The sequence below is a fragment of the Bidens hawaiensis genome, unplaced genomic scaffold (assembly GCF_021521415.1).
Source record: "Bidens hawaiensis isolate Kalapana, Puna unplaced genomic scaffold, B.hawaiensis_p1.1 tig00028004_1, whole genome shotgun sequence".
In the NCBI taxonomy this organism is placed as follows: domain Eukaryota; kingdom Viridiplantae; phylum Streptophyta; class Magnoliopsida; order Asterales; family Asteraceae; genus Bidens; species Bidens hawaiensis.
This window is the reverse complement of record NW_027494543.1, coordinates 142,177-159,797: the sequence shown is the minus strand read 5'-3', so window position 1 is coordinate 159,797 and position 17,621 is coordinate 142,177.

The window sequence follows — 17,621 nt, the reverse complement described above, 5'->3', positions numbered from 1 at the left end:
TCTAGTTGGCTTATCTCTGTTTCTTTCATGTTGCCTCCACTTGGACTTCCCAGTTCGAGCTGCATTTGATGCTTCAGAGAACATTTTTGGCATTGTAGTGCGATACAATTTTAGCAACTCCATTAATATTTTACTACAAGCTCCAAGTGTGGTCCTTCTTCAATACTTCCTAAAGTTGAAGTCCTGCTGCTTTCGTACATCGCTTTGTCACCCTCTTCAAAAAGGGTGTCTGGTTGGAAGGTATTTTACCACAGCGTCCAGTACGACCTCCTTTGTATCGGTCATCTATCTTATCTCTAAGGAAACACAAACGTTATCTCTCTAGGAATTATTTAGCACATTATTCGTAAGGTAAATAGTTAATGACAGTGGCCAAGTGTAATTAACTCTTAACATTACTCCTCAGGATCTACATATTTCCCGTTGTGATTTCACTTGTGCTAGTTTCTACTTCACACACAACCATAATCATACATATAACCTACATTCTTATCCTTAGCAATTAAGCTAGCATACACACATTCCTTTTTTAGCAATTTAACTAGCATTCAAACATTCTTTCTATAGCAATTAAGCTAACTTCCTTACACATTCTTACGTTATACATGAAATTAATCATATACTTTTACCTTTAACGAGCTTGCTTGTGTGACACATGGCTATCTTGAACTGGCATCTTCTTTCATTTCTTACTTTAATCCCATTCTCTGTTCGAGTCTAAGCATGTAGGATGCTTAAATCTCTCGAACTTTGCTCTGATACCAACTTGTAAGGCCCCGAACCCGGTGACCCTACTTTAGTGTCGGATTTACTCATAAACACAGTTCTTCAAATCAGAGTTTTTTTTTAAAACTTTTCGCGGAATATAAAACATCAATCATTTGTTACAAAACATTAAATCTTTTCTTTGATACCATAACACAAAACTTTATTTTTAAAACATCTTTACTTCTTTCTTCACATGCCAGCCGTTCAATCCATGCCGTGTGTCATCCTCATGCTAACTCTATAATCAGCTCACCTGCGTGCATACTAAAAGTCAGCTACGCTGAGTGAGTTCTAGTTAATCAGGCAACATACAATTTATTCCCATATATTTCTTCCCGTATCCGAAGACACATATTACTACCTTACCCTCGTATAAATATCCATAGGAGGATCGTCACGTAATACCTATTAAAAGAACCATTACCATTACCATACTATATATAATTTCCATAGGAGGAACACTCTGTATACTTTCCATAGAAGGAACACTTTACTATCCATAGAAGGAACACTATACTTTCCATAGAAGGAACACTATACTTTCCATAGAAGGAACACTATCTATAAGTTATTATTTAATATCCATGTAAGGAGCTATTCACTTCCCTTGACGATACGTGCAATATCCGAAGATCGTTCACGTACCGACAAGCTTTCATTCATAATGTTCATACATCATCCTTACATTACATACAATATTAATATCTTTATTTATATCCCAACAGTACGTGCAATATCGAATATTAGTAGGGTTCGGTTCCCTAGTTCTCGAATATTAGTAGGGTTCGATTCCCTCTTCGTTACCATACAACCATACATCATACCTCGAGTATTAGTAGGGCTCGGTACCCTTTTCGTAACCATACAGCCATACATCATACCTCGAGTATTATTAGGGCTCGGTACCCTTTTCGTAACCATACAACCATACATTATCATTTCTTTCTTCTATTATCTCTATCATGTTCATACACATAAACATACATGACATACTTACCTTATACATAGCGTTACAACCTGACAGTACGTGCAATATCCGAAGATCGTTCACGTACCATCAAGCAATCATTCATACATTTCACATTATCCACATAAGGCATACACTTATCTCTTAGGATAAGTGTATTAACAAACATATTGAGTATGCACACAGCCCCGAAAACATAACAAGGAATGGGGCTAGAAACTCACCTGAACTCTGCTTCTTCCTCTGGTAGCTGTAAATCCCTTCTTTAACTGAGCTCGGCTGACTGTACAAGTTACACGTATCAATACTCGCCTGATCTAATCTGGTGGCCTAGTATTAGCTTACTTTTACTTATCGCTTTTAATTTATTTTCTAATCGAACTTGGCTTTAGGCGAAGTTAACCCTCGGGCGAACTTAGCTCTAGGCGAAGTTAACCTTAGGCGAACTTAGCTTTAGGCGAAGTTACCAGCTAGGCGAACTTAGCTTTACAGCGAAGTTGCCATCAGGCGAACTTAGCTTCAGGCGAAGTTGTCATCAGGCGAACTTGGCCTCAGGCGAAGTTACCAGTTAGGCGAACTTAACTTTACAGCGAAGTTGCCATCAGGCGAACTTAGCTTGCAGGCGAAGTTCATCAGGCGAACTTAGCTTGCAGGCGAAGTTCATCGCTTTGAAGGCGAAGTTGCCTAGATGCAGGCGAAGTTGCCCAGACAGCCGCTGTTCGGTTTCTTTCCAGCATTTTGAGCGATTTTAACACCCTTTCTATGGTTCAATATCAACCACTACGCTTCCCGACCATTTTCGGTCTCTTATACACTAAAAGCTTGGATCTTTAAACTTCAAAGATCAAGAATCATACCTTTTTGAGCTTTGTTTGGATCTTGTTTACTTGTTAATCACAACCAACCGCTCTCTCTCTCTTTCTCGGATCTGCCCGATTCTTCCCTTGGCCCGGCCGGCGAAGTTGTGGTGTGTGGTGTGTGTGTTTTGGGGTGTTAGAAAACAAATAGAATGAAAGATATTTTGGGTTTAGGGGATATTTATATCCCTTAAATCCCATGGACCTAAGGCCCACTCTCATTTAACCCATCTCCATTAATCCAAGTCCATAACCCACATCCATTACCCAACACTAGCCCGACCCATACCAACTCCTACTCTATTATTTATTTCCTAACAACCCGAGTAAACTTCCCATCTATTATTAAGTAATATAATTAATATTATTTTGGAAATTTGGGGATGTTACATTTATCCTCTAGCGTTTTTTGACATTATGGTTCATTTAGTTTTGCATTTACATGATGAAGCGATTCGTGGAGGTCTAGTATGTGTGAGATGGATGTATTCATTTGAAAGGTATATGAAAAAACTAAAAAATTATGTTAGAAACAAAGCAAGGCCGAAAGGTTGTATAGCTGAGGTTATGTCGCGGAAGAAGTTTTGTTCGAGGTACCCTCGAGATGTCCAGACTCAGGTCAATCGCCCTGACAGAAACGAGGATGTCATTATTGAAAAAGAAAGTTGTGGGTGCTCGAGTCTAAATGTCGCCCAACTAGTGCAACGAAGATCAAACAACTTTTCGTAAGCGAAAAGTTTAACAAAGAATGGTTTGTACTTAATAGCTGTGAAGAAGTCCGGAACTACATGAAGTAAGTGTTCTAATCTTCAACTTTTCATTGTTTGTTAAGTATTTATTTTTTCGTTACTTACTCAATAATCTCTTATAATTGGCCACAAAACTTTTCATTGTTCTCTCCTTCCACTGACCTAGAGTTTTGCGTTGTGTGTCGTATGTCGATAGAAATAATTACCATAAACCTAACACCATTGACTTGATAGCTGTGAAGAAGTCCGGAACTACATGAAGTAAGTGTTCTAATCTTCAACTTTTCATTGTTTGTTAATTATTTATTTTTTCTTTACTTGTATATTTTTGGCATCAATTTAGTGAATTCAAATATTAAAATCCCCGAGTTAATGTTAAAAGCAAATTTCCGAAGTGATTTCTAGAGAAGGTAATACATATATCACACACATTACTTTATATTTGTTAGGTAATACACATATAACACGCATTTCTATATATGTTAGGTCTATTCGATGAAAATACAAAATTCTCCAGAATTCCACCCAAGAGTTGTATGCTCTTTTAGTGGGTGTGGATGTACATGTCTTTACTTACACCACTTGTATAGTCAATGGTGTTAGGTTTATGGTAATTATTTCTATCGACTTACGACACACAACGCAAAACTCTGGGTCAGTGGCGCGGGAGAACAATGAAAAGTTTTGTGGCTAATTATAAGAAATTATTGAGTTGCATTATCATGGATATTAAACTGTCTTATTTCGGTGCAAATGGTTCGATACTCGAAAGGGTGTTAGATATGAAAATAATATCACTAGTATCAACAAATAACACAATGGGGCAAAGAAGATCAACTCATATTTCATCGCAAGCCAAATAAGTGCTCTACATCCAAGAACCTTCTCAAGGAAACCAAAAGAATAACCGGTGGGTCCTCGAGGACATTAATCATCGAAAAATTTGGGATCTACCATTAAACAATGGCAGCGTCGAGAATTCTCAAAATGGTGACCATGACTCACCCGAAGATCTTGACGTTATTCAAAACACCTCTTCAGATGTTATAAGGTTGTTTGCCGAGTTTGGTCAATACTTTCCAAACAGTATTGCCACTTAGGGTTGGTTAGGATGGTCAACAGCAATACTACCAAACCAGCAGTTGTTTATTTACTTACAGTAGTTTATCAAGTACTAGGGATATTGGACGAGATATTTTTTACCGGGTGTGATTGGTTTATTTATTTTAACAAGTACTAGTATCATTTCACTAACATGAAAGAAATGCACAGAACTGCTTTTTTTAAAAACTGCTGGTTAACATCTTCATTGGCAGTTCATGAAATCTGACATTTTATGCTTGTAAGGAATCAGCAGTTTGACATTTGTTTTCTTGCAGGTTCAGCACGAATAGCAGATCGCCTCCGGAGCCCTGACACTTGAACCGTGCACAGATGCCGTCACCTTAGTACTTGGCAAAGAGAAAGGTGGGTTTTTAAAAGGGATTGCGTACGGACTGACATCAGGTAAATATTGGGGTGTGATTCGTGTAAAAGACTCGTTTAAGGAACGAATTGCCCAACTTGAGTATGAGGCGGCGCAGAGAGATGAAGTGGTGAACAAGTTGACTGCTCTACTAGAATCCACGAATGCTATGCTATCAAGCCGTGATAAGGAGGAGTTAGCATTTTAGGCCAGGTTTAGACATCTCGATGGAATGTTTTCAGCAAGTCAAGTAAGTGACGTATGTTACATATAAACATATTAATTAATGCATTCTACATACATAATTGGCACTGTTTGTTGTCACAATTCGTAGGTAAATGTTGTTCCCATTCAGGTTGGTTCTAACCTAAGTACTTGTGCTGTGGGGAAAAATAAAATGCCAACACCAGTAAGTATTTGATAGTTTTTCTTTGTTTATTACAACTTTCCATGTGATTTTTCATTTTCCATAACCTAATACATTGATTTGCAGCCAGTTATGTGGGAAACATCCTTACCTTAGGTGAGGTTGTGCAATAAGAATCCGCTCCTCAGGTAAGCATTTGACAGTTTGATTCATTTTTTTTAATAATTAACTTTCCATGTGAGTGTGCTGATTTTTTGTAAGTTAATTGTAGGCCAAGTCTGTGGATAAAATAGTTGTCCAAATGGTAGTCACTCCCCAGAACACGACATCAGTAAGTATTTGACAATTTCGGTACTTTTTATAATTCGTTTTCAATGCGAGTGTGCTCATTTTCTATTACCAAATTGCAAGCCAAGTCCGTGGACAAAATGTTGACCAAAAGGTAGTCGATCCCCAGATCGCGACATCAGTAAGTATGTGGCAATTTCAGTTTTGATATTTTATAACCTAATAAGTCTAGCAATTCCAATTTCTTTTATATTACCAATGAAGCCTATGGAGAACAATGTTGACCAAACAGTAACACAACTACCCCACGCTCCGGATAGTAACGACTCCAAAAAACCAACAGTACTTGACAATTTCATATTTTTTTCGAGTTTTTCATTTAATTGTTGATCGATTTCCATCCATAAGCTGATTTATTGAATGGTTTTTAGGTAAAACGGAGAAGCCGTAAGATGTATCTACGGATGAAGCTTCCCCACCTCCTGAAATAAATGTGTGTACTGTGCGAAACATTGTTAATTTCCCACAATCCATGGTATGTACTTATATTGACTTCAACTAAGCCATCTTAATTTCGCATGCTTGTTTATAGGTGTATGAGTGTGGTTTGTGTCTGAACGACAAGCGTAACAAGGTGGCACATGGTAGAATTCACTGGTCACCTGTTCCACAACAGTTGTATGGAAAAGTAATCCCGGAGGGTTGCTATAAAGTTAGTATTGATGAAGCCATAAAGGAACATGCAATTATTCTATGTGAGTCAGGTGAAATTATGACTGTTGGTGACACAATTGGTATTTTTTTTGCTTGGCCAGAAAACCTAATTTCATGTGACTCATAGGTTTGTTCCCTTTTATTTATATTCAAGTACAAATATCAGGGGTGTTCACGGTTCGGTTTGAAACCGTAAAACCGTTCAAATCGGTCATCGGTTTGGTTTCATGGTTGGTTTTTTTCATAACTATCGGTCGGTCGGTTTCAAAAGATTCAAATTGTAGCGAACGGTTTGGTTTACAGTTTACAACAAAAACCAATTGTGTATTAATTTATTTATATTTACCCAAACCATTAAACCAAACCGTTACTAACGGTTTGGTTTGGTTCGGTTTAAGAGTCCTACGGTTCGGCTTTGGTTTACAAGCATAAAAACCGTTACTAACGGTTTGGTTTATGGTTTGACTAAAAAACCGCGAAAACCGAACCGTGAACACCCCTAACAAATATCACAAGAGAGCATATCTTTAATTATACATATTTGTTATTCATATTCTGTTGTTCCAGCTACCACCACTCCCATCTAAAAAAAACCAGACAAAGCTGGCAAGAAGTCAAAGTTAAAGTACACAACGATAGACAGGGTGAACAAACAGAAGACAAGGAGCAGTGCCAAAAAAACCGACGCCTTGGCTAGTATATAGGTAGTCATTATTTTGTATATATATAGGTATAGCTTATTTTGCATATATCTTACAAAAAGATGTATAGATTTGCTTAAGTGAATATTATTATTAACATAATTGTTTCTTATTTTGTTTTCTCATGCAAGTTTACAACTATTTTATATTACTACACAAAAAATAAAAGTAATTATATATTGCCGAATTACACAATATTGGCCACACAGAAACACATTAAATAGGTGTGGCCAAAAGTAAGACAATAGCCACACTTCAAATTACAAAAATTAGAGTCTATAAATAACCATTGGCCACAACACAAACATTGTTGTGTGACGGAATGATAGCAAAGTTGATGGTGATAACAAATTATGTGTGGCTAAAAGTGTGACATAGCCACACCAAAACCACAAAAATTCGTGTGGCTATAAATAACCATTACCCACACCATGCTTGCTTCGTTTTTCATGTGTTTGACGGAATCATGCTTGTCGCAATGTTCGCTTACCACAACCCTATTGGTCACATTATTATAAAATTCATGTAGCTGAAACAAATTACCTTTCTAACTTTCTAAAATAAGTAATCTAATCGAATTCCACTTTAGCACAAGCTACGGTGTTATTTTTAAAACAAGTTCGGTTAGGTTTTTTTTGTTTTAAAAAAATTTTTGTTTTTTTAAATAAGTTTGTGTTTGTTTATTTTAAAAAATAGTAATTTGATACGTTTGTTTTTGTAAGTAGTTTAAATCAAAAAGTAGATCGTTTTGTTTATTTGTATCAAAAAAATAAAGTAGTTTGGTTAGTTTATTTTTATTAATAAGGTTGTTTGATTTTTTTTTTGGTAAAAGGTAAGTTTGGTTTGTTTATTTTTTGTAAAAATAAGGTTGGTTCGTTTATTTTTGTTTGAAAGGTAGTTATTTGGTTTATTTGTAAAAAAACAAGTTCGGATCATTAATTGTTGTTAAAGCAGTAGTTTGATTCAGTTATTTTTGTTAAATGAAATGAACTAATTGTTTAAAAAACTGACTTGGTTCGTTTCGTTTGATAAAAAGAAATTTGGTTTTTTTATTTTTATTAAGACAAAATAGCAAAACTCGTCCTTTATGTTTGCACGCTTTTTCAATGGTCGTCTTTTAGCAAACTTAATGACAGAAAACATCCTTTATGTTTAAAAATTTTATCACGTTATATCCTTTGGTCCTAACCCAGTTAACTTTTTTTGTTAAATCTAATCATGTGCATTACACATGAAGGTAATTTTGTAATTTAACATAAATAATTTAATAAATAAAACTAAAAGAATAATCTTTTTCCCTCCCTCCTCACGATCCATCCACCCACCATAACTATCCACATATTCTATGTGGACTTGGAAGAAAATCAAAACACAACAAACCATCATTGATTCAAAATAGGGTTTTGTGGTTGAGTTTAGTTTGTTCTAATATAGATCTAGGGATTCGATTATTGTAGATCTAGGCTTAGGTGATGCATCACGGATTAGCCGCCGAAGGGGAATGGGTTAGTTTGATGGCGGCGGTAGTTTATTTGGGGAAGAAGATGACGGTTAAAATGATAAACTTTTATTTATTTAAAGACCAAATATTTAAGTTAATTACATAAATAAACCCTGGGTAAAAAGACCAAATTGCCCTCACATGAGGTGCACATGACGGGGTTTAACAAGAAAAACTAACCCTCGTTAGTGAAAAGGACGAACCGTGCAAGGTTTATTGAACATAAAGGATGTTTTCTGTCATTAAGTTTGCTAAAGGACGATCATTGAAAAAACGTGCAAACATAAAGGACGAGTTTTGCCATTTTGTCTTTTGTTAAAAAGTAGTTCGGTTTGTTAATTTTTGTTACAAAATTTGACTAGTTTATATTTGATAAAAGGTGAAGGGGAGACTCAAGGTTACCAATTATACATATAGAGACTCAAATTGTTCATTTTTGAAATCACAGAGACTCAACCAGTTCAATTTTTTTGGGATTCATTGTGTCTTCGCCCTGAAACCATAAGGACGCAACAGTAATTTCCTCTAAGTTAAATTAAAATGTTTCGACATGTGTAGGTTTCATTTATATTTTGTAAACCCCAATTTCAATTTACTATGGTGTTCACCAAATAGAAGTCCATGTATCCCTTTTTTACAAACGTCTTTATGATATTACGTTTAAAAGGCTTGTCATAAATATTTTTTCGGAAGCTAAACTCGTATACCGAAAATCATACGTAACAATAATAAATGTAAAAGATGCATAATCTTTTGAGAATGTATTTGACCATGTGTTGAAATTTGTGACCCATTTGAAATGATCCTGTGACCTAAGTAAAAAAAGTTTAAAATGAGGATTTTGCAGATTTTCATTCTTTATATAAGGTCAAATCACATTATCCTTTTAAAAGTTTAAATCATAATGACTCGAAAAAAATTGATAGTTTGAAATATATGTTTGAAAACATATAAATCACTTTAATATGTATTTAAAATACTTAAAAAATATATTTGAAAACATATGACCGTATGCCATGAGTTTTATAGGTTTTGAAATTATCATGACAGTGTCGGAAAAACAGTTGTCTCACGCAAATGTGAGTGGTACAAAAAATCGAATGTCTCACCTTGCAAGTTTATAATTAAAGAACGCTTCCTGGTATTAAGCACCTAGTTTAACACACAATGTAGTATGTATAGATTAGTATAAAACCAATAATCATAACGATAATCACGAGATTAGAAACTTTACACGTAACCACAATGTCTTACCTTAAAAGGCAGAGCTTTTGGATTCACGTATAAAAGTTTCTTTCGATCAAATAGGATATCGCTATGAAACTCGGGTATTATACCATCTTCTTATATAATATACACATAAATTTCAGAGAGAAACTATGATATGGTGCAAGGAGGAATGTCCCGTTTCAAACCTATTTATAGCAAATTTTGGAAGCCGTCACGATACGCGATGGCCATAAACAAAGGGTGTCGCGTATCGCGAAGAATCTTATAGCTTAGCCGAGTCAGGCCTAGGCATGCGACGTGGCACGCCACGTGTCTCGCCTGCGTAACCTCCACGTTGCGTATCGCAATGTGTTACCTTAATAGGCTATTGCGTATCACTACGCCACAACGTTTCTAGATAATTTTTACACGTCATCGCGTTACGCGATGAGAGTAATCTATACCTGTCCCGTATCGCGATGGGAGGATTATTAAAAATCTTAATTTTTGACAAAAATACTAAGGCTGCTCGCAGCGATGCGAGCGTGCGAAGTGCAAAGTGCGCCATCAAAGCGCCACATTGCGCACTTCACCCGTGCGCGTGCGGGTGCTTCGCACCCTTCGTTAGGACTACTGGTTGTGATTTGTCTTATAAGAACATTAACATATGAGTTTTCTTTTTTATAAAGAACTCACTAGTTTTATAATATAACGATGTGGGACAATAACTTACAATCCTATTTATACCATGGTGGAAGCCTCTCCTTTTCTTTCCCCCACCAATGTGGGATGGAATTTTTTTCATTTATTTCTTTACTTTTATTTTGTGGTTTGTTAATTCAACAATCAGCCCCGGCCACCACCAACTCCGGCCACCACCATCTTCTCTCTCTAAACTTTGGCAACCACCATTCAACACCATCAACATCGGCCACCACCATCCTCTCTCACAGTACATACCACTCAATATCCGTAATATTTTTCCAACCCACCTTCTCTTGGAGATCTTTCAGCAAATGAATACTCCACCTTCATATGTTTGAGTATAGATATATTTTTCTTTAAGATCAAAACCATAAATGCTTGGATCTTGAACACCACATATTCCCAAAACAAACAAATCACATTCCCATGAGACGCACACCTCACATGCAAAAAAGCTCCATATAACACACCACATTCCCAATGGTTAAAAACCTTTTTCAAATGTTGAATAACTACATCATTTGAGCTAGCATTATCTAAAGTCGTAGTCAAAACATTTTTTAAGCCTCGTTCAACTAAACACTTTTCGACCGCTCTCCCGATTAAAACCCTCGAATGACCAACAATTGGATAAAAATATATAACTATCTTATGCGAGTGCCAATCATCATCTTTAAAGTGTGCAGTCAAACACATATACGATAAATTTTGACCCAAAGACTAAGTGTCTGTTGTTAAAGATAGTTTCGAGGATACTTTTAAAGATGTTAACTAATTGGCTCCTTTAATGAATAAAAAAAAAGTCTATAGCAATCTCTAGTAGCGGTTGAACATGAAGGTACAACAAAATATGGATTTATAACCTTGCAGAATTCATGAAAACCTTCCCGATCCACAAAAGAAAAAGGTAACTCATCAAGAATCGATATTTTTGTTAAAGCTCTCCTAATTATTTCTTGGTTAAACTCCCATAACTTAGGAACGATTTCAATGGAACTATCTTCATCAACATGTGTTTTCGACTCAAGTTTAATTAGTTTTTGTCTTTTATCAATATTTGGAGGATACTTTTTGCAAGTCTTATTGTAATTTTGCAAAATAGTAGTCTCACTTTTTGCAAAGCCTATTATAGTGATCGATCATTTATATCTTGTTTTTTCCATATGAGTGGTTTAAGAGTCACTTACAATGAAAGGTACACTTGAGGTTTTTTTCGTTTTTTTCTTTTTTTGCTTCTTTTGATAAGTGTTAGACATCGCCTCATTTTCAGAAAATTGCTCATAGTCAAAATCATTTGCTTTAGTATTGTCCTCCATTTCACAACTTAATCTGTAAAGAAACAAATTTAATGTCAAATAGCAACCTATAACAATTAATACCAAATTTAATGTATAACATAACTTACAATCTAATGTATACCATAACCAACAAAGTAACAGTTAACAGTTAACAATCTAGCAAAGTAACAGTCTGTAATACTTTGTTAAGTAACATATATGGATATGTAAGTAAAAAATCTTTGAAACAACCCTTATATTTAACAATCAAACAATAAATAAGTAATTAACAATTTGACAAACCAGTAATTAACAATCTATGAAACAAATATGAAAAACTTCTAACCTTATCGAGAATGAAGAGACCGCGACTTGCGAATGACTTGGTGGAGTGGAGGCTAGATCTATGGAGGAGAGTTGAGGGGGATTCGGACGTTGGTGGTAAGTGGTGGAGGAGAGTGGAGGTTGGATCTGTGGAGAAGAGTGGAGGCTAGATGCGATTTAAGAATTAAGAAAGGAGAAAGAGAAAGATGTGGGTTTTGAAATAGATTTAGGATTTCTGGATAGTGGATACTGGATATAAACTTTTTCTAAAAATATTAAAATTAATATATTGTATTCAAATCCGAACTTTTGGATATCCGAAGTATCCTAAAAATCTCAAAATTGATACTGCATTCGAATTTTCGGATAGCCGAACTTTAGGATAGTTCGGATACGGATTCAATTTTTTTTTTGAAAACCCTCATGGTAATGCACTAGACAGCACTAGACATACACTGTGAAACAAAATGTTATAAATGCATTTGAACTTTCCTTAAAATAAAATACATTTATACCGGTGTTGGTATCTTTGTATTTGACACCAACCCGCTTTTTGACAACTGTTTTTTTGAAAGATAAGAAGGTAAAGACTTGTTATTGTAAGGTTAAAATTTTATGGGGTGTTTGTGATTGATTATTTACACTACTTATGACTTATTAATCTTCAACACGATCTTTTGTAACGGCTCTTTAATCATCTCTTTCGATAATTCTCTAAGTCATACAACTTAACCCATCGTTATGGTGGCTTCCATGTACTCGACCTCACAAGAAGATATATAGAGCAACATTTGGTTGTTTTTGCATAGCCATGCAACAAGAGAGTACTCGTAATAGAAACCATAAACCGTGGTACTCCATCCATCATCTTCGTCCATGTTGTGACTACTATCACTATATCCGACTAACTTCATAACCCGTGACGTTCATAATTTAACCCGTAACTCGCAGTTCCTTGAACGTACCCCATTATAAGAACGTTTTCACACGGAATCAGTGGAAAATGTTATTCGAATTTATTGTTTAACTTAATTAAATGAGACAAATGATGTTAAGCGATGCTTAAAGATTGGAATTGTGAAAACACTTTGAAAACTGATTAACTTTTAAGTTGTAAAACAAATTGTAAAAAGGAGTGAATACTCCGGGTTTAAGCTTTTGCAAGTCTTTAAATACAGTTTCGTTCAATGGGACATTCTTAACCGGGACCCTATGTGTAATCTTACTTAAAGTGATAATTGAGGAACCGAACTTAACTGATTCTATTATTTAAATCATCCATCTAATTAGTTATACCCGTTTAACAAATATAAATATCATATTTTTCACTGTCAAATGACAAGTTATGTTTTAAAGAAATCAAAAGATTACAAAACCCATTATCAAGAACCAAACACAAACTGAAACCAAAAAATGTTTTATAAGAATCGTTCACTCGGAGGTGATCACTGAGGGTTTTTGCCTTGCATATTCATTTTGAACACTTTACCAATCGATTTCAATATTGAATCTATGGAAGAAAATTTGATGTAGAAGTTTTGGCATTAGGGTTTTACCCCTTGTAATCTTGTATAGCCAGTCAATTAAGGTGTTTTACCCCTTGTATAGCTAGTCAATAAAGGTACCATAGGAACCTAAATTGTGATGGCGTAGCATTACGCCCTTACTTCAAAATCCCACATTTGAATTTTTTTTTCTTATGTTTAAAAAAACAAAACTTGTGTAGCGTTACATCGTAGGAGCGGAGGCTACGCCCTAACCCAATTCTTGGTGGTTTTCCTTCTTTTTTATTACAGATAAACTTTCCAACACTCCGTGTGCTTCTAACTTCTCAGGTTCGTACTTAGTATTCATCACTAGCGCGTCCATTCGCTCGTTTAAGCTTCTTTCACCTACACACAAAAAACTGAACAAAGTAATTGTGTGCCACGAATAAAAACAATTAATAATCATGATATTAAATGTTATAATTAAACACATTATTTAACTCACTCATCAATAGCCTAGGATTGGAGTCTCGAGCATGCAGTTCTGACGTTCGTCAACTTTTCGCATTAGTAAACCGATGCATATTGTATTTCGAACAATAAATCGATGGATGCTATGTTATATTGTGTGGTTTAATGTTTATTCATGATAAATCAACTCAGCCATGTGTCACAATCAAGTTTATTATATTCATTATTTTGGGTATTCAACAAGTCTAGGGACTGAAAATGCCAAATTTCAAACTTCCAAACACTGAAACACGGGGCCATGCTTCCCTTTCCACGCCCCCGTGGTCACCTTTCTTGAATAATACAAAATGTGGTCCTGACACCTCAAAACACTAGGTCGTGCTTCCCTTTCCACGCCCATGTGGTAAGTTCTCAAATGTACTTCCTAACAAGCATTAAATGTGCATGCAAACCTCAAATGACAAGGGCATGTTTTTGCAAAGCACGGGGTTGTGTTTGACGATTTTTCAACCTATAAATAGAGAACTTATGTTCATTGCAAAATGGATGGAATTTCACACACAAACACACACTTTGCTATTATAATCAAGCTTGTTGGAGTTGATTAGAAGGCTTGAAAGGTCTCTACTCAACTAGGAAGAAGAATTATCATCTTTGTGGTTAGATTATCTTAGCTTCATCATATCTACTTCATCTTTCTGTAAGATTCGTAGCTAATTGGTGATTTGTATAATCGATAATCAAATTGATATTTTTGCTATTCATATTAATCAAACAATCAAATTTTATTGGATCTTTAAAATGCATACAACAATGTATCGTCTAAAATACTTTAAATTCTTGCAGGCATAGTTTATAGAATTTTCATTATTAACCATAAACAATTGTAGGCATAGTTTTGTTACTCTGGATTGGTTATTTAAAAAGTGGCAACAATTATATATTTATATTGTTATGATATTTGTTAATATTAATACTTATGTTCATAAAAGAAATCTATAAACATGCTTTTTATAAAGTCTTAGGAATCTCTTAACATTCTATTAATCATCACACACTACAAAAAAAAATGCCAACTAGTGACATACAAAAAGATCTACTAAAAAGCAAAAAAATGTCACTAAAGACTCCTATAAGAATGTGTGGCACGCAAAATAAGTGTCACCCGAAGTGGTGACGCTAAAGCCTTTTAGTGTCACTTTTTTGATATGCCGCACAAAGTTTTTTGGTTTTTAGTGGCACTTATTTTTTTGCCACTATATCAAACAGACTTCCGTGGCATAAGTTTTATGCCCATAAAAAGTAATCCTAGTTACATATTCATACTATTTTTTAGTGGCACTTTTTTTTCTATATTATACAATATAAAATATAAAATAAAAGTTCAATAAAATTGTAAATGTATATACGTATATTATAACTTCTATAATAGGTTCAATTCAAAACATACTCCAAATGTATCCGAAACATAATTTCATACAATTTTTAACTACTTTGAGGTGTATCATGTATCTGTATTATACAATAATGGTTTTGTTATTCTTTTAATCGTGCAATTCAATCTATGTTATGTCTATTCATGCTATGTGTTATGTTGTGGGTATTCAATCAATCAAGTGTGAATCATTAACCTAACAAGCCATTGGTAATGATGATAGATCTATCTGGGTGATGCCCATTCGAAGTTGACCAGTTTTGGCATTTGGAAGTTCGTGTTGGTACATGATGTCAGTAGTTCAGTATATAGTGTCTGTAATCGAGTTAGTATGTTTTGTATTGATGTTTAAGCGAAGTTGTCTCACAAGTTCGCTGATATAGGCGAACTTGTGGAACAAGCGAAGTTAGTGACAACTTCGCCTATACATGTTAAGCGAAGTTGTCGTAGGTTATAAATGCATCGTATCGGCTAGGTTAAGTGACGGAGTTGTTCAGTTTTACGACGTTGTTCATTAACGTGTAATCAGTGATCGGTGTATCACGTGTTATCAGTTGCAATACAACGTGTTCTTGGTTTATTGTAACGTGTGTTTGATTGTGTTTAACGTGTATCGTCTTCTACGCTCGTATCGTCTTACGCAGGGATTCCGCACCTACGTAGAACGAGATATTCCGTGAAGATCCGGCTGGGAACCTACAATTGGTATCAGAGCATTTGCTCGTGATTGTGTGGTTCGGGATTATCACACGGGTGTAGAAATCGTTCCGTTTGACTATTCGCGGGACGAGTTTACGTTAATATACCGAGTTTTTGTGTCCTACTCACCTCCCACCATCAAAAACAACCCATTACACCTTCGCATACCTTGCAAATCGTCAAAATCAAACCTGCAAAAACAATTGTTCATCAGGCGAAGTTGCCGCTACTGTTTGTAGGGTTTAGGAAAAGATATAAGGTTAAGCGAAGTTATCAACAACTTCGCCTACCTCACAAGTTCGCTTAACTTAAGCGAAGTTATCTACAACTTCGCCTAATCAGGCGAATTTAAAAAAAGGAGCGGAGTTAAGAATTCAAGCGAAGTTATGACTTAAGCGAAGTTAAGTTTAACTTCGCCTACAGTACTGTTCAGAATAAAATTTTTATTTTTCGGGTTTCTTTGTGTTTTCGTTTCGTAAAAGATGACTTCCATAAATATTACGGAACTGGTAAAAATGGAGGTGGAAGTAGGTTCAGCTACTAAGGCACCGAAAATGCTTAAGGGAACCGATTTCGTGGCTTGGAAAGATCGGTTTGAGCAGTATGTTAAATATCAAGATGCTAAGATGTGGGTGTGCATTCAAGATGGATACATTCCACCAACGGCTTTGTATGAGGGTCGTGAACAAATTAAGAAATACAATAAGATGGAAGAGGAAGAAAAGAAGATGTATGAGGCTGAAAGCAAAGCTCATGCTGCGATAACAATGGCTCTTCCACAAGAGATTCTTCACACCTTTAGGAAATATAAAACCGCTAGAGAGCTATGGGAAGCACTTGAAAACCGATTTGAAGGTAATGTGGGGATACGTGCATCCAAGATTAAGCTACTCAAAACCCAATTCTCGGTGTTCAAGTACTTGAAGAATGAATCACTTGATGATATCATCACGAGATATTATCACCTGATGACCGAACTCAGCAATTATTCCATTGTTTACAAAGAAGAGGAGATGTAGAAAAACTCCTTGATGCTCTCCCACCGAAATGGGAGATGTACACTGTCTTGATGAGAGAAGATAAAGAGTTTGCCAACATTGACTTGGAAACAGCAGTCAACAAACTACGAACTTTTGAACTTAACATGGTTCGAAAAGAGACACCAACTGATCAGGTTCAGGATCCGGGAATGTATGGTGCGAAAGTTAATTCAAGTTCAAGTTTGAAGTCAGAATCAACTGCTTACTACTCAAAGGGAGACTCGAGCTCTAACTCAACTAATGAAGGTCATGTAACTCTCAACATGGATGGTGATGTGTGTTTCGTAGCTGGTGGAACAAACACTTCTAAACCTCAAACAACAAAGGGTAGTTTTTCTTCAAGTGTTCTGAACAACAACTACTCACAGATGCCCATGAGTTTTAAATCTGCTGAACAACAGTTTGCTCTCTATGCATCTTTCATTGCGTCTTACGAAAATTACATTAAAGGTAAGATTGTTGACCCTGCAACTTTAGACGAAGACTATGATCATATCGATGCTGATGATCTGGAGGAGATGGACCTGTAGTGGCAAATGGCGATGATAGTAAGAAGAGTTAAAAGGTTTATGAAGAAGACTTGTAGAAAATTCGTTG